Source organism: Grampus griseus (assembly GCF_964374135.1).
Source record: "Grampus griseus genome assembly, chromosome: 3".
Lineage (NCBI taxonomy): Eukaryota > Metazoa > Chordata > Mammalia > Artiodactyla > Delphinidae > Grampus > Grampus griseus.
The window spans coordinates 32,288,758-32,314,223 of record NC_139019.1 but is presented as its reverse complement, the minus strand read 5'-3'; the positions used below and the strand labels follow the sequence as shown (position 1 = coordinate 32,314,223).

Here is a 25,466-nt window from a genome sequence, read left to right as displayed (position 1 = left end):
TTGGTGGGGTAGAGCAAACATAAGTCAACATTTCTTGATAAGAGTCTTTCGATTAAAAAAAAAAAGATGTGGGTGGTCATTTCTGAGAAAGTGTTACATAGTGAGGTTAAAAGAGAGACCCATTTTTTTTTCTGCAAATTGTCAAAGCCTCTGTTTGCCTGAAATCTGCTGTCATTTTTCCAGCTACTTAGCTTTTGGAAGGGAAACCAACCCTCTGTACTTCTGCATCTTAAAAATAAAGCACTATGTCCTAAAATGTACCAAAATTAAAGTTCTCTGCACAGAAACTAACACACCACTGTAAAGCAATTATACTCCAATAAAGATGTTAAAAAAATAATAAAACAAAACACAGAATGTGGTATAAAATAAATAAATAAATAAATTTCTCTGCACAAATGTTATAAATACAGTCCCAAGACTAAATTTTATATACCTCTTGTCATTCACACAAAGTCATTTTTTTTAAATAATAGCAAATCACCTCAGAGGAATATTGAAAACTGTCAGCACCACCCTCCTCACCTCTACCTCCCCAGGTATGAGGGGATGAGACAGGTGGCAGAAAGAGTAAAGGTCAAAAGAGGTAGTATTCTCATCGTTGACAGGTTTTGCTGCTCTGCACGCCTGGCTCCAGGGCTGTCCCAAGCCTGACCTACTTGAGAGCAGGGACTGTCACTCACACTGAGCTGTCCCAAATTACGTGGTTTTGCAGTCGGATCTAGGCTGGGACCACAAAATACATATCTGGTGTCCCATGAGCCTGATTTGAACCCCCAGTTTCCAGAGGTAAAATGCAAATGCACTGTGTGTTACTTACTCAATAAAATCAATAACCCCTTCCCATCCAAGTCACAACTTAGTTGTTTTCACATTTAGTACACACTGTCTAAGACTTAAAAAAAAAAAAAGAAGGAAACATAGACATACTTTTCACAAGAATAATTTCATAACTCTTAGAAATCAACAAAGCTTCTGGGGATGTTTTACAAGTGTTCATGGTTTTAAAATACGGAGAAGATGAATCCCCAGCTTGTTAAGGTCCACTAAGATACGCTATGGAGTGCCTTCTACTGCTGAGTACTGTGTGTCACTATTTTCAAACATTTTATTTCTCATATTTCAGATTTTTCTTAGAAGTATAGGAAACACTATAGAAATCACTGCAGATAAAGTCATGTTATGTGTCTACCCAGGGATGCCCATACTGTGGGAGAAGCCAGTATATAATCTCTCTGTTTATATCAAGTATATAGCTTAATTAGTTAGGTTATATAGGCGTGCATGTTTTTGTTTATATCAATTTCATAGAGAGTATTGTCTTTATATCTGTATATACAGGATTGTATTTCATACATAAATACAGTATGTTTTACATATACACACAGATTACCCACCAATTTAAATTGGTGCACTTAAGTGCACCCACATCTGCCGTGAAAGAGACACGAATTCCTTTAAAGGGGGCAATCACACGTGCAACTGTAGCGACAGCAGATCTGAGCTAGCATCCACTGCTTCTTGCCAGGAAAGTCAGGAGTAGAGGCAGCCCTTTGTTCAAAGGGCCCTACCGGGTTAGGATGACTTGGGACGCCACATCACTGGAAGCGGCAACGCAGAGAAGGAATTTGTGAGATGAAGGTCGCTGGGTCCCACCCCTTTCCTGCGGAGTTTCCCTTTCCTGTCCTTAAGCGCACCCTCCCCTGCCCCTTGTCCCCAGCCCCGCGAGTCTGGGCTCCGGACGGCGCCCTGACTCCTTCCTCCTCCCCTTCGCTGGGCTCCGGGCGATCGCCGCGCGCTGGTGGGGCTCCCAGTCCACGGGAGCCGGCTCCTCTGCGCGGCCCCAGCTCGAGTTAATAAACAGTTAAGTTTGGAAGACTCAGCAGACACGTTGAGGGGGAGTTACCCAGCCCAGGCAGCAAAAACATCCCGGCGCATTCCTGGGGAGTCCTCAGCTGCCAGCATCTGATTAGAACCATATCTCGCCGGGAGTGGCCCGCGGCTCCGAGGCTCCTGGGCCGGCGGCTATTTAAGCGCGGCCGCCGTGTCGGCTGCGCGGTAGCCAGGAGGCTCGGGCACCACCGGGAAGTCATGCTCGCATCGCGGAGGCGCTAGCTAGCCTGTGAGTAGCTTTCCGATCCTTCCTCCCTTTGGCTCCATTTTTGGCGACCTCTTTCCCTCCTTTGCTTCCCTCCCGCTCCGCCTTGGGATGCAGACCTGGGACTGCTGGGGCATCTTAGAAAGGAGACGGTGTGCTTGGGCAAAAGGCGGTTTTGTGGCCTGACATCCGAGGAATGCTCCCACGAAATGCGTTTATCTTTGGGGTCGGAATCCAGATGTCCAACTAGTGACATTTAACAAGCGCCTCGTGTGTGTGTGTGTGTGTGTGTGTGTGTGTGTGTGTGTGTGTGTGTGTGTGTGTGTGTGTGTGTGTGTGTGTGTGCTTGTTTAAAAGCTCTGTGGGCAGCCCGGATCGGACGCTGGTGTGGCTGCTGACCGCCTAATTAACTCCTCCAAGGGGGGTTATTTTTGCCGTGTGACAAAGGCTGGGGACCTGGTTTGTGCCCGCGAGAAGCTTTTTTCCGGTGACTGACAACGTATGGCATCAAAATGTGAACTTTGTCTTACACCCGATTCTTAAGAAAGTATCTCCCCAAGAGACTGAACAAACTTGTTTGAAATACTCTGAGGGTTTAAGTGGTGTCTGCTTGCTTGTTGTAATCTGGAAAGATTAAGTAAGAATTTTGGAAAAGAGGGGAAAAAAAGAATGGTTGACTGGAGCCCCAGTCAACATAGCGGGTTTCATAAGCCTAGAGCTGACTCTGTTATTTGTTTCTGTCGTCCTTTCCTCTTGACTTAATTCTTAGCCTGGAATTCAGGTCCGCAGTCAATTTTAGAAGGGAGCCCTCTGAGTCCAAAGGGAAATCGAACTGGATTAAAAACACTTAAAGAATCTGGATGTTATCTGCACCCCATCCTTTCCCCTCCTCCCCCCACCTTATCCTCTTTCTTTTTAGTTTGTGTTTGGAAGGAAGAGAGGCACTCTGTAAAACGAGAAGAGCCGAAATAAGCTTCCAGACACATGGAAAGACTTAACAATTACGGAGGGGCGACTTCATGAATAGTAAATGTTGTTATTGCACTATAAAGTGACTTAATGAAAAAATTTCTGGCCCTAATCAGGCAAAGCAGGGCAAGGGGGGAGAGGGAGGTAAGACAGAGCTAACTCAAACAGAAGGAATGGCTGAGGAAAGAAGGCAGCTGCAGAAATGCCCTCCAGAGGTCCGATAAGGCTCTTGGAATGGCTTTGATGGGGTATGTCATTGATCTTCCTGCGGGCTTGAGGTTTGCTCCCCACACAGGAGCATCTACTGGCTGTTGGGGCAGGAGGGACTAGCTGGGAATGGGGGAGCCTGACAGCTACCAAATGGCTTGCCTCCATGCTCTGCGACACCTCCATCTGGCTTCTGAAACCAGCAGCCAGACCTTGATGAGGCTACTCTTCTCTGGGCGTGGTGCCTGCCCCCTACGCCCCCAGGTTCTGTCTCTCCCTCCTTGAGGGGAGATAGGCCTCTATGATACTGCAAGAAGGTTTATTGCCATGAGAATTCAGAAGCATTTGTCCTTCATCTTTGGGGAAGGATCCTTTTGGTTGAAGTGCTACGTATGTGCTAATAAACAATGGTACACCTAATGCAATGTGCAATCTTGTTGAGAAAGCACAAAGGAGGCCTAGTGGTTTTTTCCAATGTGTATTTCTGGAAGAGATTACTTCTAAATCCCTAGCCAGTATCCTCCTAAGGCAGACTGGATTCTTTTTCTTGTTGGTGATGACTAACTTCACTTCCCCTTCCCTTCCCACTCCCAACTCTCTCCCTTCTTATCCAAATGGATGCCCTAGCAACCAGTTCTTCTTAAGCTCTACCCTCCTCCATTTTAAAGTAGATGGTAGGAGAACGTCTTCCAACTTTGAGCTGTGACACATAGGTAGTCGCCATTCTGGTGATCTTGGACACAGCTGATCTTCTCCTGAGGATGTGAGAGAGGAAGGGAGCCACAGCGCTTGTTCAAAGCCTTGCCTCACTGTTAAGGACAGAATCCAGGGTCTGCATTTCCCTCAAGACTTTTTATAGTTGGAGATTCAACTAAAAGTCCAAATTCCTGTGCAATCAGCCTTATGTCTTGCCTTGCCCAAAAGGTTGAATGGATTTCAGCCACCTTGTTTGGGTTGAAGGGAATTGCTTTCAAGACACTTGTTGGCATGAAGGAAGGTGGTACAGGGACCCCTGGAAGCTGCTGACCAGCTGGTTGGGGTGATATTATTGGCCTGCTTGGCCATGCCTTCCATTACCTGAAGACTTAGAGAGCAGGAAGACGGAAGCCTTGGTCACGGCTCGTGGTCAGCAGGAGGCTTTGTGGAGACTTGGGCTGTTGGTGGTACAGCCAGTATGGGCTGCTTCACTTCTCTTTCTACCCTCATATGTCTGTAAGCCTACACTTGCTACCATGATACTTTTCACCTGGGTAGTTTTGAAGTTTCCATGTGTTTCCCTTCCTCAGTCTCTAGTGACTTGAGGATTTAATTAATGCTTTTCTTAAAGACAAACCTAGGATGCTGAAATACTTGAGAAGGCTGCCAAAGACAGAGCTCCAGGGTGTTAAGTTGCCCTAAGGGGAAGCAGAAGATGCCTCCCCAGGTGGAAAGCCTTGAAACTGGACCAGTTAGGGAGGTTTTGGTATTTGACCAAACGCATGAGGCTGTCTACACTCCAAGCAGAACCAGAATGAGAACTCGACTCGAAATATGAAACACCTGAGGAACAGGATGTGGTATTTGAAAATTCTCTGGCGCTGCTGTGTAATTCTAAAGTTGAAGCCGTGCCACTGGATCGCACAGAGGTTGGCCAAAATCACATTTAGCCGAAATAGCTGTAACCTCAGATCTATGTATTTAAGGGTAACCTAACTCATGGTAATGTTTCCTGACTGGATTAATCCTGTGACTCAAAAGGAAAGCAGGCCATCGAGCCCCCTCCTATAAAGAGTACGCTGATTTCTGGTGAGGGGAACACATGACGCTGCGTGTGGACACCAAGGGCTGGCACACAGGCCATTTCCACCTCACACCTTGCTTGGCTGTGAGTGTGGGCTCTGGGGCCCCATGGCCTGAGTTCAAATCCCAGGGACAGCACTGCTGCTCATGTGACCTTGAGCAAATTGCATCATTTCTCTGACCTTAAGCTTCCTTATCTGGAGAGAATAATAATACCTACCCCCAGGTTTGTTGGGAAGACTGTTAATCCGGTATGCTTAGAATAGTTTACTCCGATGTTTTGTTTTCATGTTGCCCCCTGAACCACTGAATTATGTATCTTTGTGAAAACTAAATGCAGAACGGGGAATGTCTTTGTCAAAGTTGGACACCGCCTGTCTACCTGAAAAATGTTAATCACTTAAGCACTTAGTATTAACAAAGCCAGGGAGTTTGCTGTGCTTAACACTAAACCGCCTGGGAGTTACTCTCTGTTCTCTGCCTGGAGCCTGCAGTTTGCTTTGGTCAAGCTGACCTCCTCTGGTCTCATTTAAGTCTTTCCCCCCACCCCCTACCCCCAGACCCCCTACAGAGAAGGAGCAATCCTTCTGCCTGAAGTCAGCATTATAGCAGAAGGAAGTGGGAAGGGAGAGGACCACGGGAACTAAACTGAGGGACTAGGCTAGAAATAAAAAGTCTTCTGAGTACACAGGGCCCCATGCTGTCCTTGCCCACGTAGCTGGGCAGGTTGCCACCGTTACTCCCCTTCCCGAATCTTTCTCCTACCTTGGAAGGAAGCCTGTCACTCTAGGGTAAGCAGAATCTGAACAAACTGCTTCCTGGTCTAAAAATGGAAGTTACTTTTTTTTAATTAAGTGAGGTAGAATCTCCTCTCTACCTACCTCATCCTTCTCTTCTAAAGTTATTTTCAACCAAAACTATAATCCAAATTGTCCAGCTCTTGCTAATTCTTACATCATCACGACACAAACATTATGGCTTATGAAATTTCAGGAACATAAAAGCTGTTGGCTCAATACAGAGCAAGCCAGTTAATGTTTTTCTGCTGCTGTAACTTATAACTTAGCCCCTAAGCTAGCTAGAGGCAAGTGACCTTTAACTCCTTTAAACTAGTAAGAGTTCTTTCTGAGTGAACAGAGCAGGCTGAGTGAGCGTTCAGGGCAGGGGAGCTACGGTGAGGCAGAATGCATTGGGGCTGTCACTTATATTTTTAGGTAACCATGGAGCTGGTAGGTTAGGAAGTAAGAATACTGGAAAAGCTGGGTTTGAAATGTTCTCCAACCTGGAAGAGATTTGGGTGAGGAATTTACAGTTTAATGTTTTCTCTGGGTAAAACGCTACCCTATTTCTCCCTAGCAATGTGACACAAAGTGTTATTCTGAAACAGACTTAGAACTTTATGTAACCGATGAGCTGTGTAAGTTCTCATTTAACAGTCAGATTCATTCATTCTTTCAAGATTGGACACGTAGTTAGCTAGAGTGTACTGTTCACAGCTAGAAAGAACTCATCTCAGACTAGCTTTCAGAGTACGGTCTCCGGACCAGCTACATCAGCATCCTTGGGAACTTGTTTGAAATGCAGATTCTGGGTTCCCATGCCACATCCACTAAAGCAGATGTGAGCAGTAGGGCCCGTCCAGCTGTATCTCAGCAAGCCCTTCACGTGATCTAAGACTAACTTTCAGATTTCACTTGTTCAGTGGAAAGCATAACAAAGTAACTGAATTCCTACAGTCATGGAAATAATAAAGCATTTAAACATCGCTCAGTTTAACTGAGTCTGAGAAAGATGAAAAAGCGCAAACCTTGACATTCTTCCTGCTATCTCACATAACTGCTTTCTTGATTCTAGGAAAACCGATCTACTCCTTAGTTTTATATTGTCAGTTCGCTTCCAAATCCTTTTCCCCTTTGGGGTTTTTAAAAAACATAATTAATCTCCGTTTATTAGAAGACTGTCCCAGTTGCTTCTTTTTAAAAAGATTTCCGTAAACTACATCATTACTCTTGAACCAGATGGTTCTCTCTAACCTATAAAACTTTTTATTTTGTTTTTTCATGCCTTGCCCAGAGTGCAGATGTAGGCCTTGCCATCATGGTGAATGAATCTGCTGCACTTAGTTTTTATAGCGCTTTATGGTTTATGAAGTACTATGCCATTCTCCCATTTGACTTTCACTTTAAATCACTTAAGGTAGAAAAGATATCTCCATTTCTTAACTCCAGTATGATCAATAGATATCAGCCTGCCCAAGGTCATACCATTAAGTGGTAGAGCCAGGATTCAAGCGTGAATCTTCATGATTCAAATCTTGATGGTTGTCAAAATATTTAGTAAACACCTGTCACATGAAGTATGTTGCTAGGCTAGCAACGGAAGAACTCCCGGTGAATAGAAGTCTAGAAGGAAGTCTAGAAGAAATTCTATTTTACGTGAAGTAAAGAATGTAGGCTCTACTCCTGCAGTGGAATGACAGCACTGCCATTTCTTAGTCCCTGACCCTTAGTCACCTCACCCTCCTTGCAAAACAGTCCTAAGAATGACCAGTGTTCATCAGAGACGGGTGTTTAGCAGAGATCGCGCCTTAGACTGAAAGATACAAGGGTGTGATCTAGAAGGAGAGAATTGGAACTCTGGCTTTGAAGAGGCAGCATAGGTTAGTGGTTAAGAGATTGGGCTTTGAACTACAAATGACGGTGTCCACAACCCAGCTTTGCTATTGAAGGCGAGGGATATAACAACTGAGCTTCATTTTCTCCGTCAATAGAACGAGTTGCCTCCAAACTAAAATTAAAGGAGGAGCCATGAAAAAAAAAAAAAAACAGCTTCCTCAGAGCCGCTGCTTCAGAAGTGCACCTGCTCTAGGACTATAATTCTCAATGAAATAACTAAATGGATATTGGAAAATGGTCTTGTTCTCATTGTTTGTGGTCTTTTGGCAAGCTAAAATCTAGAGATGCACACCTTCAGGCTGGAAATGAGACCATCTTTCTTACCTACCATGAAACTATTAAATGTGAAGTTCGAGCAGGAAAATGTGGCCATGCTTCCTGAACAAGTACAGGCACACAGATGTTAATTCTTAAGATACCACTTAAACCTCCTCTGGGCAGGACAGTCGAGTCCTCCTGAGGTCTAGAATTAATCCATGCCCAAGTAACTGGCAAGTTAAAAATATCGTCACTCATGTATCCGTGTTGGGTACAGCTGCCTTCCTGTTCTAAACATTTCACCCAAAGGATCTCACTTAGTTTTCATATTTGAAGTTTCCCACGAAGGGACCAAGAGCTGTTCTAATCTTCTATAATATGTAACGCGATGCTAACGTGTTTTTTTGTTACCATTTAGGGCAGCAGAAATAAGCCAAATGTGTCCGGCTATTTGTCAGAGGGCTCTCATAGTCCTATGAAGAATGCCGAACCAGTCTGGGTTTGGGCACAATGTTAACCCAGATGAGAAACATGTAACTTACTTGTAGATCAGAAGTTGGAATGGTACACACAGTAGGTGCTCAAACCTCCCTAAAAGGAAAATGCCAGCTCTGCTTCACTACATCAGCATTGGGTGGTGGTCGTGTTATTTTTTGTTTTTGTTTTGGGATTTCTTTTTTTACCCTTTGCTTCTGAAGTCAGATATCTTAAATAAAATCCCAGTTCTGAAGTAGAAAACAAATAGAACAGGCTCTTCCATCCATAGCTGGTTGACGATAAGGAGATTTAATATGGATTTCTGCCTGGACCAAGGTTCAACTACAGCTAAGGCTTTTCAGAAGAATTCGTGTACTTGAATTGAAATGATAGTTTTATTCAATGTCCAGCCTGTCTTCTGAAGGATATCTTGAGGCATAGATGTTTGCTCGGCTGCCTGATAACTTGTTCTTGGGGTTTCTGATTTGTCCAGGTGATCTAAAGTTTTCATTGGTTGTAATTGAAAGTTGGCTGAAAGCATTTACCTAACACCTGCTAGGGAACACGTAAGTGTGAACAGTTGCTGCCTACCTGAAATTCAGAGAAAATGACAACCGCTCAACTAACGTATGGTTTTATTATAATTAAGTGGTACAGAAAGAAAAGGACGCAGGTGTGATGATGGATTTGGCTTTCAAAGGAATGGTGGAAGTCAAATCAGCAAAGGTAGGAAGAAAAATGCATTCTAGGCAGAAGCTCATAAGTACATCATGCAGATGTATGCCCAAAGAATACTGATTGGCCAGTTTGGCCAAGAGAAAGTACAGGTGGTAGAGAGGTAAGGGGTGATATCATTTGGAAAGGAGAGATGGACTGCACTGAGCTTTGGATGTCAGGGCAAGGACTTAGATCTTTATCTGCGAAGCGGTAGATCTCTTTATTAAATCCGGAAAACAAAATGCTGACTCAGATCAATTAACCTGGCTGTATTGGCAGGAGGAGTTTGAGTAGCGATTGCTTAGCATTTGAAGAAAGACCTGTTCTTTCATGGAAAATCAGCAAGGTAAAGAAAAGATTTCAATATTAAGGAACAAATTGCAACTGTGTATTACCTCTAATGTTTTAAGTGCACTCCTTCTACCAGACTGCATGGGGGCTAGAAAAGTAGGGTAAATGATTCCCTGACCTCAGAATTTCATTGAGTTAAGGGAAGAGTTCCACAGGAATCAGAAGACAACAATAGGTCAAGTGTAGAGAAATGGTAGGGCCGGTGAGAGGTAAGTGAAGACCTAAGACAACACATCTTGAGTGAACTTTGAATGACAGATAGGAATTTAAGTAGGTGAAGGCAGTAAGTATTACAGGCTAGGGAGGTAACAAGAGAAGGCACTGTGTACTTGTGTGTGCACGCACATGTGCGTGTGTGTGTGTGTGTGTGTGTGTGTGTGTGTGTTCAGGGTAAATGGAAGAGATCAGCTTCTCCAGGGAACAGGTGGCTATGTATATATCTACTGTGCGTTCTAAATATACAAGGCTTTGCATCTCAGATTGACGTAAATAGAGGAATTGAACACTGATGCCTGATTAATACAAAATCAGGAAGACCCTGAGGTCTGAGAGGGCGCCACTACAAGAATTCAGCCATGAAAGTGGGTCAGAGACAACTAGAGGCTCTTACAACTTAGATTCTCATTGGATCCTTTTGAGAAGATGGAAGGGAGAATTAATCCCACAAAGAGCTTTTTTTACTTCAAGTATTCTAAATATGAAATACCTGTGCTGTGTGTATAAAAAATATAACACTGTACTAAGAGTTGGCTAATTGTCAGGAACAAGGTACGTGACACAAGATAGTATAGCTCTTTTGGAAGCAGAAACTCGTCGGAATGGCGATGAAGCAAGACTGGGGAGGAATCCCGGAACTAAGTAAAAAAAATTTTTTTTGGTGGAGAGGGAGGAGAGGTATGGAAATAAAGGGTAATTATGGAAAATAGAGGGTCGAAAGTTTGCCAGATTCAGTAGATACGTGAACAGTCTAAGATAAAATCTTAGCTTCATTCTAAGCTACAGACGATACTGTTGTGGATCTTTTAGGTATATCCATGAACAAAAGAAAATCTGTACTTCAGTTTCCAGATAGTGTGTAGAGATAGAAATCTTCAGCGTTGTATACAAGAAGTCTTTAACAGAAACAATGGATGCAACTGTGCTCTGTTTTAGGATCCAAATTCTTATATTTCATGCAGCCAACACTTGTTGAGCGCCTTACTATTTGGGGTGATAATAAAGTCCATGTTCTTGATGAAGGCTAACCTTAACCAATTGTTACCTAATATTCTCTTGCTGATCCTCTCGTAAACTAGGTAGTGCTCCTTAAATAACTAAAGCCACTAGTAGAGACCCATGGTTACGTTTTCAAAATATTGCTTCATTTAAATCCACAGTTCAGTAGTTTGGCCTGATCTGAAAGTGACCCTGTTGTACTCTTAGAAAAATCTGGTAATTAAGAGTGCCACAGAACATGTTTGGTTCTAGAATATAGAGGTTTGTGTCATCTCTGAATTGCTTGTACTCCTGAAGTGACAAAACTGATGCCAAGTGAGCATATGTTTCTTTCCTGTGTTTATGAAAAGAGTGTTGATTCAGAACTCTGGATTTTAAGATAACTTTGCAGGAAACATCACTGACATTCCTTCATAACCTAGCATATCACAAGATTTTTTCCTCCCACTGGCTCTGTCACACAGATGGTCTTCCAGATTGCCATATTATTATAGGAGATTCCCAAATATTTAATGTAAATATCTCCCATCTAATTAATGTTTTAAGTAAATGTCATCATTTTAAAACTGTCTATTGAAGAGGGTAATTAAACCCTTAAGACAAAATTTTCATCTTTCCGTGGTTGATATTAATAAGAAAACAATATATAGAATTCCTTGAAGTAGTCTAATTTTGCCTTCTCTTGTAAACGTTATTAATGGCAGTGAAACTTTCTACCCTAATCAGAAACATTTCCTCTGAAATACTTAGTAGCAGTTGTAACTATTACTTGCTTATTCTCTCTCCCCTGTTTATACTGTAAGCCCCTTGAGAGTAGAGACCATATCTATTTTTGTCACTGTATATACAGCATAATACAGTGCTTGGAACACAGTAGGTATTTGGTAAACACTAACCAGATCGCCAGGTTAATGAGTGACTCAAGCGACTCTCATCTGCAGCATTAATTGGAATTTATTGTAAAGGGAGCAAAACAGAGAACTTCAGCTTGCCTTATCTGTTGGTATAAGCAAAATAGTTTTGAGTCTTTTTTTGACTTTAAGGTTATTTATAATGAGCAATACCCCTAGGTTCCTCTAGTTTATATCTGCTCAGGGCCTGAGAAAAGCCAACAAGCTGTTACTGAAATTCTCCACATGGTGTGGTCAAGCCTTTGGTTTAACTTCTGCCACTGGAGTATTCATCATGGCTCATACATCTATCTAACCCAATAGATATTATCACAAGGGCCAATAATAATCATAGTGGCGAATAGTTTTCAACCTCATATTTCATCAGGTTGTCCAAGGACAACTTCTTATTCTCCTCCTGTTTTCTCCTTTTAAGAGCATCTACCAAACTATTTACTAAAGAACTAATAAAAATTGAGAAAATAGATGAAACCTTTGGCTCAGCACTGAATAATTAAGGTTATCCCTTTGACTTAACACAATTTCTGCTCAGATCAAAGAAAGCTGCTTTTTTAAATTTGTATGTGCAGCTGTACTGAACATACAAATTAGGTTCTTTAATTCTTAACTTAGGTTGCCAACTTGTTCCTATCTACACAGACCCCATTGGATCCAAGAAAACCAGTCTGGAAATAGGCAATAGACCGTACTCTGATCAACTTTGAAAATGCTAGCATAAGAGTTTTTTCAAACCCCAGTGAGTAATTGATTCAAAACGTACTGTTCATTTGTTTTAATGTATCAGGAGCTTTTCTCAACAATTTTGGACAAGTAAACATTTAACGAAGTCTAAGATGACAGTGTGGAAAGCTTTCTGTGAGCAGCGTTCTGCACGCTTGCAGAGATGTTCAAGTTCAATTTGTAGGTTCTCTTAGCTTTTGAGTTTAATCTCATGTGACTGATACTAGAGTAGCTTTATGATTCTGTCTTTAGCCCAAGTAAGACTACAGATTTGCCTACATTTTAAATATTGCTATCTGACAAATTAGTACATCCCTAAGGAATTTAATTTTAAAAATGCGGAAAGGCACACGTCACCCTAATATCACTATTCTAAATGTATAAGAAGCAGAAATCTGTCTCTCACCCTACTGCCACCCTTCTTGACCAGCATTTCCTTGCGACTCCTCCTTCTAGTCTTTCAATAGTTATATGGAGAAACATATATACAATGGGAAAATGCTATCTGTTCTGCTTTAAGCAAGGAGCTACAATGACATGACTACTTTAGTCAATAGCTCCCTTTTACAAGTTCCTTTAGTCGCTCACATTTCAAATATCATTATACTTACGTAAGGTTTTATAAAACTGACATTATGGGAATTCTTTTTCTAGGGTCTTAGAATGAAAGTTATAAGACATAATGGCCTTTGATTTTTTTTTTTTAAGCCACCTTTAGGACATGTTGTTTATTTGAAGTTTGAGGGTCACCAAGCATCATAGTTCGGCAAGATGGGATAACCTTGAATCTGACATTTGAGATTGTTAGACCTTAACCTTTCAGTTAAAAGGCTTTGTTTCCAAAAGATTAACCAAGTAATTAAATGAAAGAAACCGGCAGTTTTGAATCACTCAAAATGGCAAGTTCATGCAACTATCATACTACAAAGCTATCTGACTCTTTGATACCACGGCTCCACACACAGATTTGTCACCACCCCGACCTCTACACCATTGCTCAAAACCTCAAAGTCTTCTCAGCACCGTCTAGACAAAATAGAGTTCTGTTAACCCACCCTAATCCAGTCTGACCTACTTTTCAACCTTTTCCCATCATATAACCCAGCATGGGTTTGGTATTCTAGTCAAGATTCCATAAATATCCTTTTCCCATTGCTATCAATTCCTCTTTCCCAAAAGTATTTTCTGGCTAACACCCATTCCACCTATCTGAAGAACTAGATGAATTCTCTCTTTTGCCTGTATTGTTCTAAAACAAAGACATTAAAAGCATAGATATTAGACTCATGTGACTTTCAGGGGGTTGATTAACTTCCGTACTTCAGCTTCTACTCTTGTCAGAAAGGGATGAAGATAAATTTAACTTTTAAAACGTTGGTATTCCTTCTGTGTTTCTTAAAAAACTATTTTTTTTGAATTTAATTTAATTTATTTTTTTATACAGCAGGTTCTTATTAGTTATCCATTTTATACGTATTTGTGTATATATGTCAATCCCAATCTCCCAATTCATCCCACCACCCCCCTAAAAAAACTATTAAAGCCATCCCCAACCCTGAACTCCCAACCCGCTTTACTCTGCTCTTTTTCCAGAGCATCTGTCACCTTCTGAAAGACTATAATCCCTTTAAGGCTTTCCCCTGCTAGAGTGTAAGCCCTATAAGGGAATAGATCTTTGTTTTGCTCCCTGACATATCCCAAGCGCTAGAAGAGTGCCTGGCACATAGTAGGGATGTAGATTTATGACATGAATTGACTTGTTGGCACTGACCCCTGGCGTTCAGGAGCTAACTTTGTTTCCAGTCTCTAAATCGTAATGGCTTTGAGCAGGGATCCGTCACCAAACCCCATATGCTCTCAACAACATATGAAACAAAGCTGCCTGTATTTGAAGGCCTTTCTGATTTTCTGTTAGCATGGCTTCAGAGCAAACTCTGGGGTAGCCAATGATTTACCATCTGTAGAGTCACACTGACTGAGCACAGTGTGAGACAGATGACATGCTCTTAAAAGTCAACAGGGGTGGGGACTTCCCTGGCGGCGCAGTGGTTAAGAATCCACCTGCCAGTGCAGGGGACACGGGTTCGAGCTCTGGTCCGGGAAGATCCCACATGCCGCGGAGCAACTAAGCCCGTGCGCCTCAACTACTGAGCCTGTGCTCTAGAGCCCGTGAACCACAACTGCTGAGCCCGCATGCCACAACTACTGAAACCCATGTGCCTAGAGCCCGTGCTCCACAACAACAGAAGCCACCGCAAAAAGAAGCCCGTGCACCGCAACTAAGAGCAGACCCAGCTCTCCGCAACTAGAGAAAGCCCGCGCACAGCAATGAAGACCCCATGCAGCCAAAAAATAAATAAATAAATAAATTTATTTTTAAAAAAAAAGGAGAGTCAACCGAGGTGGCATTTGACTCTTAAGGGATTTCTTAGGTGGAGGTGCAAATGTAGAATGAAATTTCAGTTAGAGAACCTCAACGCTGGAGAGAATGACCCTGAGAAAGAAATTTTATTCACATCCTACTTGTGATAATTAGTCCTGAAAGTAAAACTTTGCTTACCTTAGAGAGACTGAGAAAGCATGTTAGTGTTGTTTCTCTCAGTGTTTTCTTTGGTGGAACTCATTGTCTACACACATCTATAGTTTAAGGATCACATTCTGTTTTTTAAAGACATTACAACTATGTTACAAATCACTATATATAAAATAGATAAACAACAAGGTCCTACTGTAAAGCACAGGGAACTATATTCAATATCCTGTAATAATCCACACTGGAAGAGAAGAACAAAACATTAAAACTATAAACATATTCCTAACTTCAAGTTTTACTGCAGTAGAAGGCATCGTTGGGTTATAGCAAAGCTTGATCATTACCTTTTTAAGGATTTGTCTTAACCTCCTGGTCCATAATATTGAGTCTTTTTAATAAAGATTGGATTAGGAACTTAATAGTGGCTTTCAAAGACTTGTCTTTGCACAGGACTATAGAGTTCAGCTAAGGAAACAAATGATCTAATTGCATTCTCTGATGCTAAAAATGCCTACATAATAAAACTAGAAAATAGCAGATGCCACTGTGGAGTGAATCTAAATCTTCAAGGACCTACTGAAGTTCCTTTTATTTAATGACCATATATCACAGGGATCGTAAAGAGAAGCTACAAATGAAGGCCTTATCTAATCACTTATATCCATTCATGTTTTCCTCAAGTATTTAAATGTCAATTACTTAGCAGACACAGAATTTTGCAACAGGTCATTAATGGTTCAGAGAACAGATGAGATTGCTCTAAAAGCTAATGAAACCACTTGCTTAAATATTACATTTTTTATGAATCAAGTAAATTTCCTTCACAGTGAATCATTGATGTTGACATTGCTGTGTAGACTAATGAGAAACCTTTTTGTAGTTGAATATAAATATGACATCTCATAATTGGCCAGGAGGTCTCAGTGCAAGCCCAGCAAAGTGGCCGGCAATAAGGAACCATGCCTACTAGTTCATCTCACGCTAAAACTATAGAGCCGTGTGGCACCCCCATGATTTGTCATCTTAAGAAGGCAATGAAACCCAACAGGAATGGTGTACATGCAGCAGGCCTGGGAGAAGGAAGAATTCTCATCTCATCTGCTTATTCTGGGAAAGTCTCCTCATAGTAAGTCACATTTTTGACCAATCGCTTGCCCTAAAGCCAAGCCTTGACCATTGGGTGATACTTGTGACTGTGAGTGCTAGGCAGGTTATAAATAATAACAATATAAAGGGCAAATACTCGACACAATTTCTTTTTTTTTTTAATTTTGTTGAAGTATAGTTGATTTACAATGTTGTGTTAATTTCTTACAGTTTCTAGCCAAAGCTCTGAGAGCTAGAAAACAGACACACTTCACAGGTTTTTAGTGCAACTGTTAGACAATACAGTATTCTCACTATTAACTTAAGTCAAATTCATTTAACGGGGAAGGAGTAGAGGGTTAACCAGCATTAGACTCACACTAACAACATCTGCAGCTGGAGATGATTTTGAATAACAAATTTTAAAAGACACAGACATAGATCTAATAAATGAATCTTTACAGTCCCAAAAGCCAGAGAAACTAGATTGTCTTAGTATATAAATTTATCATTTCAAATCTGTTAAGCTCTTTGGGAAGTAGCAATTCTTTTGTCTCTATATGAATTGATGGTTTATTTAGTTAAGGCGTTTATTGCCTTTTAAAATACCCAAACTGAGTTGTTTATCAGGCTACCAGTGCAGGTTTATAGGAAACAGCATACTGCATTGAACATTACTTCATGTAAGTATAAAGTTAAGACACTGATTACTTCTTCAATCTTGCAAAATAATATCTAGGTCAAAAGTAAAAAAAAAAAAAATTATGCTGGACCTGGGGAAGAAAAATCTCATTTTCCTAGGCTCCTCCAAGCCATTGGTTAATGCCACCCGAGGAACTTATCTTTAAAAAAAGAGAAAAACAGTAAATGAAATATTCAAGACTCGAGCCTTTGAAAATGGTGTACAATGACATAACCAGGGCAATTTTCTTAGATACCTTGTTTTTATGCAGCTGGTACAAATTTGATTTTTTTCCCCCTTTCTCCCAGCTCTGGAATGATTTTAATATTAGAAGAAATGACTTAAGAAAACAATCCAGTGGAATATATGTGTTAGAAAACCTTCAAAGTCACTCTTTAAATCCCAGAATAAACTTTTCGATATCTGTACAGATTAAGGTGATACTTGAGATCTTTCCTTGTGTTCTTTGATTATTGCAACTAAGAAAGAAAATCAGTAAGCTGTATCTTCATTTTCTAAGAACTCTTAACTTGGTGCTCTGAAACACCACCTCCATTATTTTAACTTCATTTGTAGAATCACTTAAATGATTGCCAAAGGTGGAATAGAAATTGACTTCCTGAAAGCTTCTTTGGATTAATAATGGTTAATGTTTGGAATCATATAGGGGTGGCTTTTTCCTGAAGGCTTTAGTAGATGCAAGGTTCCCTGAATTACTCTTCCAGACTTGCCAGTTGTACACCATGATCCCTAAGGTAGATGTCTAGACATGTTTGTGGAAGGGAGGACCAGTTAATGGTGATGACTTACATGATGGTAACAGGTAAAATTTTGGTTGCATTCTCATGAATTTATGCATAGAGTTCATGAAACAAAACCTGTCTCACCTACTTAGACTTTATAAGGGAAAGTCTGATATTAAGTGGTAGGACTTTTTCTTGTAATTGGAACTTCCTTTGCTCATCTGTCTCTGCAGTGAATGAACCATATACAGATATTTCGATAAACTAGAACACTTTGTTACATACATTGTTCAATGTAGTTGCTTCAACTGTGAAGCAATTAAAATCCCAAATCTGTTTCATTTAGCATGAGTTAATGTGCTGCCATATAGAATTTTTCCATCCCTCAGTTTAAAAATGCACTGACTTATCCCCATGTGCTTATTTGGTCCAATTCAGGGGTTCCCAACCCCCAGCCGCGGACTTGTACCAGTTTGCAGCCTGTTAGGAACCGGGCCACACAGCAGGAGGTGAGTGGCTGGCAGGCGAGCCACGCTTCATTTGCTGCTGCCCATCGCTCATTACCACCTGAAATGTCTCCCATCCCCCATCTCCCATCCCCCCATCCCCCCAACTCCGTGGAAAAATTGTCTTCCACAAATCCCGTCCCCGGTGCCAAAAAGGTCAGGGACCGCTGCAATACCATTTCCCAAAAAATGAGAGAATAATGATGGCGTGTGAACCTTAGTTCAAGTTCAAGGATGCTTGTGCATTTCCAACACTTTGTCCATCTCACTCTGCAGTAGCTTTTTTTTTTTTTTTTTGGCTGCATGGCATGCAGGATTTTAGTTCTCCAACCAGGGATGGAACCCGTGCCCCCTGCAGCTGGAAGCATGGAGTCTTATCCACTGGACTGCCAGGAAAGTCCCATGCAACAGCTTCTTAGAGTATTTGTGTGCACACAAGTTCAAAGCAGGTGGGCTAGCTATTTCAGACCATTTTTGGAACCTGTCTCCTAAATTTTTAGTACTTGAGTAGAATTAATATATCACCACAAGAAACAAGAAAACAAGTTGGCAGACTCACCCTTCTCCTTGTCTAACAGAATCTGCAAGTACCTGGGGATTTCTTATCTGTTAACTTATCTAATTTGGCCAGCAACCAAGCAGTAAGCAAATGAGCCTATATGCTTATTTCTTCTGGACGAGTTCCCCTGGCCTTTTAGATAGCATTCTGGAGACTTCCTAACCTTTGGCATGGTAGAGCACTGGTGTCGGGTGGGGGGAGAGGGCTGGTTATCAGGTTCCTGGTTCTCTGTAAACCTGAAATTCAACAAATAAATAGAAAGTCCCTTTTTATTTTTATTATTTTTTAAAATATTTACTTATTTATTTGTTTGGCTGCATTGGGTCTTAGTTGCGGCACACAGGATCTTTGTTGTGGCGCACAGGCTTCTCTCTAGTTTTGGTGCTCTGGGCTCCAGAGCATGTGGGCTCAGTAGTTGCGGCACGCTGGCTTAGTTGCCTCACGGCATGTGGGATCTTAGTTCCCCGACCAGGGGTCAAACCTGTGTCCCTTGCATTGGAAGGTAAATTCTCAACCACTGGCCACCAGGGAAGTCCCCCTTTTTATTTTTAAATGACTCCTTTTTCCTTCATCTTGTTTGAAAACAACCAAATCTTCTCTAAGGGGAATCAGCTAAATCATGAAGATATCCTTTAACTTGTATATTGAATTATGTTTTGGCTTCTGTTTTTCTCTGTGGATTTCACTGTAGTAACTACTAAATTAACCAGGTGATTCAATCTATGGTTTTTATTAGTAGGCTTTTCTCAGAGATTTGCATTTTTTCCTGTTTCTCCTCCTTAGGGCAGTTTACACTAATCACTTTGCAGTAGTGTCTTTCTCAGGCTACAATAAAAGTTTATTTTTAAACGGTTAAAAAAAAATCCTTAAAATGGTAGTTAATATATTCAGCACACAGGTAACAGTAAGTGTTTAAAAAAAAAACCAACCTATTCTTATCTATGGGGTTAGCAGGGCCATTGTCATTCTTGAAGATGAAGCCCAAATGCCCTGTTGGCTGTAGATATCTTGCCCAACTAGAAGAGATTGTGTCAGACGTGGAAACAGGAGCCAGTGGCAAAGTCTCTCATGGAAGGTTAATACCAACTCTAAGGGTAGATTGAACACGAAAACAAAGGGCATATTCTACTGAAAAGGCCACTCAGAACCAGAGATAACATATTAGAATCAAACAACTTAAACTCATCTTGTGTTGGGTCTACATAGGTATAATAAATTTTTCATGGTTTTGGTCTATGTACAGAAATATAACAAAAAAGAAGTCCTGACTGTCTACACACACTTACTACATACACCTCAGTTTGACTACTCTGTGCAGGTGTTACAAGGCAGCTGGATTCTTCTTCCTTTAAACTCTCCAAAATACAGCACATCTCTGAAACGTGAGTTACAGAAAGATACAGAAACACTCAAGCCACGGCTTTGAAGATTATATGAACGTGGGGCTCTGCCTAGGAACGGAAACCACGTTGGAATTTAACATAATTCAGCCAGGTTATTAAAGAAGAAACTAAATATCAAGCAGTGTTTCTTGCACTGGTTTTGGAAAGTTTAAGATGACTTGCCTGCTTTTAAAATGGCCTGATATGGTATATCATAAAATAATCCTACTAGTGTATGTTTGTTTATAGCTTAATGTTTAAAACACAAGTGCCTTATTGTATAGTACAGGAAACTATACTCAGTAATTTGTAATAACCTATAAGGAAAAAGAATCTGAAAGAATCTGAAAGACCATATATATATATATATATATATGTATATATATATGAACTGAATCACTGTGCTATATACACCTGAAACTAACACCACATTGTAAATCAACTATACTTCAATAAAAAATAAAGTAAAATAAAAAGAAATGCACACATACATGCATCAGAAGATACGTAGTAGAATATTCGTAGAAGCACTGTTCATCACAGCTCCAAAGTGGATAAAATTTGTGGTGTATTCATACAATGAGATATATGGCAATGATAATGAACAAGATACAACATGGCTGGAACTTCATAAATATTATGTTGAATCAAATAAACCAGACACAGAAGCAAAACAAATTTTTTAAGTAAATAAATAAGATGCAGGTGCTTCTAAATAACGTGCTTTCTTGAGCTCTTCTAATATCCACGTGGACTTTCAAGATGACTATTGTAATGGCACTCAAGTAGAAAGTGCAACATGTTTAACAGTTAAGATTTACATATGCAAGCATCATAGGTGAAATCACAGAGGGGCTCAAATGAATAAACTGTGTATCCTGAAGTCCATGTGCTAGGTGTTGCTACATGGCTGGGCTGACGTCATTCAGATTATTTCATTTGGGAACGAGAAAGCACAACTTGATACTGTGCATGCTAGGAAACAAACTGCTAAGATTCATTTGTATGATTTATTTAAAAACTAGCTTGGAATTAGGAAGAGGGGTGAGTTTTGGTAGAAGTATGTTAAAGTAACCTGGGAAGGATAGACGTGAAAACGATGAAGTATTTGCTGGTCAGCTGGGTAAGTACACGTAGATATGAGGGAAGATTATTGAAGGTAGGAATAGTGTCAGTGTATTGGCCTAGAAATCAAATGTGCAATGACAATCCTTTTCCCTCATTCTGATTCACTGGTATTTTGACTACATTTTCCTGTAAGGGACAAGCATAATATCCACTGTACATTTAGATGGCAAATTCAAAGTAAAAATCATGTGTTTTTGTGTTTTTGTATCATAATGCTTCTCAAATTATTGCCTCAGAGGCCCTGCGATAGAAAAATTCCAGAGGCTTCCATGTTAGTAGTTTTGGCTTGTTTTTTTTTTTTTTAATTTCAAACCCTAAAATATTTCATATAAATTGTTCAATCCTTAGAATACTCTCTTCCCTTGCCTTTAGGATGGGAGGGAAGCAGAATGAAGTATAGTGTTCTACTTTACCATCTAATAGTACAAAATAGAGTTCTTCTAAACTCAGATTTTAAAACTGGTTTATTCCATCCACCCATTCTGGTTATCTATGAACGTTTAGCTTTTCAGAATCTTATTCCTTCCACTTGCTTTTTTGGTATACTTTCTAGTTACTATCACTTCATAACTAGACCAGACTCGGTGAGGACCCCCTTCTGTCACTGTCAGCATGGTGTTCCCAGCGTTATGACAGCACCAGTGTGAGCTACTGTGCTACTACTAAACCATGATGGGTTTCGCCACTAAAGCAAGTGCTCTGGTGACTGAGGCAGGTGCTACTCTCTCAGGTCCTGCAGTGGTGACTCAGGGTGGGGGGAGAAGTGCTCTGCAGAGTTCCATCTTGTCCCCACAGGCCCTCTAGTCACACAGCTCGTTCAATGTGCTCACACATATCACCTACCAGCCAGGGTACTGAGGCCTGCCCAAAGTGCCAACATACCTTCTTGGCTGGGTTCGATGGGAACCCTGACATTTGAGCCCAGGTCTTGAGTCTAGACGTTTTGTCTTCTACTCGTTCCTCAGACATAAGGAGTTTTTCCACCCCTCCCTCCCATCTCTGCCCACACACACCACCCCATGTTGGACCACTTCAATCCACTGGCCATTTCCCAGAAATGTCTTGGCTTGGTATACATATTTACCCACTAGATCGTCAGCCTTTGTCAAGCCTCTCCTACCCCCTCAAAAGCCACACTATCCTTTCCCCCAGAACAATGGATTCCTAATAGCCTTTCCTAGAATTAAAGGGAATCACTCCTAGCTCCTTCCATAGGTGACTTGGTAGCTCACTAATAGAAAGAGAAGCAGCTAATAAGGTAGTTCAAACTGATACTTAATATTATGAACTTCACTCAAGGATGCAGTCATTACCTTACCAATCTCTCTTCACCACATAGCTCCTGAGGGACAAGTGAAAAACGGACAATAGCAACAGATAAGGAACAAATACCACATCGTTAGGGGGATCAGGGACCAATAACCACCAAATGCAGAGCTCTGGTAAATCTAGGTTGAAGCACACTGCACACTAGACCAGAAATCCCCCATTCTCTTTTCCATGTCAAGTTGCACCCACTACATCACCCTGCCCAGCTCGCTCGAGATATACAGAGCACATGTACCATAGCCTAGTTGAGCCAGTCCAAATGGTCCCTGGTGTCAGGGTTACCACAGCTACCCCAAATGATCCGATGCTAGCAATGTAAAGCAGTGGCACGAACATGATTTGCAAATCTCCAAAGTATCAATGTCACTTCCTTCCCTTTGTAGACGGGAGCTAAAGGATAAAGTTGGATTTCAGTTTTCCTATTCTGTTCAGTCTAAGCTGGAGGAAGTCATACTCAAAAACTGGGGTAGAACGATTAGCTGAGATGTTAAAGTTGAGATGGGTATACTCTCTCGTGTCAATTAATCCAACCCCAAGCTTCATGTGTCTGTATTCACAAAAATTCCACACAGCCCAACGACCGCAGAGATATTCCAACAGTACGTTCTCTCTTAGAGTTTGATTAGGTGTAAGGAGAGATTCTAGAATCAGTCTGCTATGCCTTTGTTCATACAAGCATGTTAACTTGTGCCCAGCTTGCCAAGAGGCTAGAGCATACTCTAATTGTGAATCTGCACATTCTACTTTTTCTAACCCTAGTAAAGTGTTCAAAATAACAGTCATGGCACTGAAACAACTAAGTAATGTGACTGCAAAATTGATGGTAAATAATACTTCAGTTAGACTAGTGAGCTATTTTTAGACATTTCTAGTGAATCTGCTGCATTGCCCAGTCTAGAGAATGGGCCTTCATTCAGATAACATTAAGCTCCTTCTTAAAGCCTTAAACTCTCCCAAACACTTTTATTATGATGACTATTCTTTAGGCCCTGTTAGGAGATACTCCTAATAAAAAGTTATTTTAAAAACAAAATGGGTGGAGGTGAATACAAAATTAGGAGAGGTCATAATGAGTCAAGAATAGTGGAAAGGGCTTCCCTGGTGGTGCAGTGGTCGAGAGTCCGCCTGCCGTTGCAGGGGACGCAGGTTCGTGCCCCGGTCTGGGAGGATCTCACATGCCATGGAGCGGCTGGGTCCGTGAGCCATGGCCGCTGAGCCTGCGCGTCCGGAGCCTGTGCTCCGCAACGGGAGAGGCTGCAACAGTGAGAGACCTGCGTACCGCAAAAAAAAAAAAAAAAGAATATTGGAAGTTGGAAGTTGCCAACTCAAGAACTCAAACTTCCTATCGTGCTTTAAAAACAACAACAACAACAACAAAAAACCACTAAAAGGCCAAGCCCTGAATAGTAGAGAATGTACTGAAATAATGTGAATTCTTTGATCTGTGGGTTGCATCTCAAACCTAGCCAAATACTTTCTTCCAAGCAGCCAAATTAACATTAATGAGCCAGTTTGACCAAGCAGGACTCCAGCTACATAGGCAAAAGAGAATCCAGTGACAATGTATCATTAGACCACATAAAATCCTTTTTCTGTTTTGGTTCAGAAAACATCTATGAAAGTCCATGTTCAAACTATTCTGCTAAATTATCTTCTTGTTGGCTTGGTATATCTACTAAATGGGAGGTGTTCTTGGTTCAGTCTCTATATCATGGGCCTTGTACAGCCTTCTTAAAACACAGTTTTAAAAAAAAGCTGACTCGGGCTTCCCTGGTGGCGCAGTGGTTGAGAGTCCGCCTGCTGATGCAGGGGACACGGGTTTGTGCCCCAGTCCGGGAAGATCCCACATGCCCCGGAGCGGCTGGGCCCGTGAGCCATGGCCACTGAGCCTGTGCGTCCGGAGCCTGTGCTCCACAACGGGAGAGGCCACAACGGTGAGAGGCCCGTGTACCGCGAAAAAACAAAAACAAAACAAAACAAAAAGCTGACTCGTACATCTCTAGAAATAAGACACTAGAGTCTCATTTTAGGATCTATATTTCTCCTGGTACCAACTCTTATCCACAACCAGCTGTTTAACAGTTAGACAAGTTATATACTCTTCCTTGCCCTCAGTTCCCTAATCTTTATAATGAAAGGGTATGACCAAATTATTCCCTAGGTCTCTTCCAGCTCAGTAGTCTAACCCACTTGGTATTTCTTTAAGGGGACAAAGGATTATGGAAGTTAGACTACTGTACCTCAAAGTTGTCGGTACATTAGAATCATCTGCGAATCTTGAAAATATATTGGTGCCTGCATCTCTTCCTTCATGGATTCTGAACTAACGGATCTGGGTGTGACATGGACTTCAGCGTCTTAAGAGCTCCACATAAAATTCCCCAAGGGGTGTGACGTAGACCTTCTCAACTGCCAGTGGTAACGATGTAGGCTGAGATTTGACTCGGGATTCATTAGAGCAGGCCTCTCTGCATAACTTAGAGTAGTTTTTATGCCCACAGTCCTGTTCCTGTCAGGACCTACCTTAGTCACAGAAGCCAGAGTTGGACAGGATGTGGCTCTAACAGTGTTTCTTCTTACTAGCTGTTCACCTATTGGCCCTGCTTGTTCTAAAATCGTTTAAACACTTGCTGTGGAAGAGCAGTGTTGGCTACAACACAAGACTGCCTACACGACACAGTGTCCATGAAACCTAGCTGTGATTTAATCACAGCTGCCATTTGTTGAGCGCTTTCTCTATGGGAGGCACTGGGGTCTCTACATCAGTTCTTACTGATGTTTATAACAGCTCTGCAAGCTGTATTCCCATTTTACAGGTGGAGAAATGAATATTAGATAAGTTGCCTCAAGCCACTGTGCTAGCAAGTAGTGAAAGTATGTAAGATTTCTAAGCCTGAACTCTGAGCTGCTATACTATCTCACCTCTACGCAGAATGAACTGTCTGAGGAACTCTTAACTCTGGTCTGACTTGATTCCAAAAATAGGGGAAAATTTTCTGGTTCAGAGCTTTATAGGTCCTATCAGTCCTGCAGCATCCTTCCTAGGGGTTAACAGCAATGGTACGTGCTCTCTGTAAATGCGTAACTAGTGTATACCTCCTTGACTCAGGCATGTTTTGTTCCTGAGGCCCCTACAGCAGC

The 25,466-nt window shown here is 41.4% G+C and overlaps 1 protein-coding gene across 4 annotated transcripts in view; it reads left to right on the top strand.

Annotated features, from left to right (window-relative positions):
* Window positions 1–1,729: 1,729 nt before the first annotated feature.
* Window positions 1,730–25,466, top strand: part of DAB2 (DAB adaptor protein 2) — a 52,498-nt gene continuing 28,761 nt past the window's right edge. For all 4 annotated transcript variants that reach the window (XM_082650245.1, XM_082650243.1, XM_082650244.1 and 1 more), the window contains exon 1: window positions 1,730–2,122. The gene's annotated coding sequence lies outside the window, so the exon portion shown is untranslated. The remainder of the gene's footprint in view (window positions 2,123–25,466) is intronic.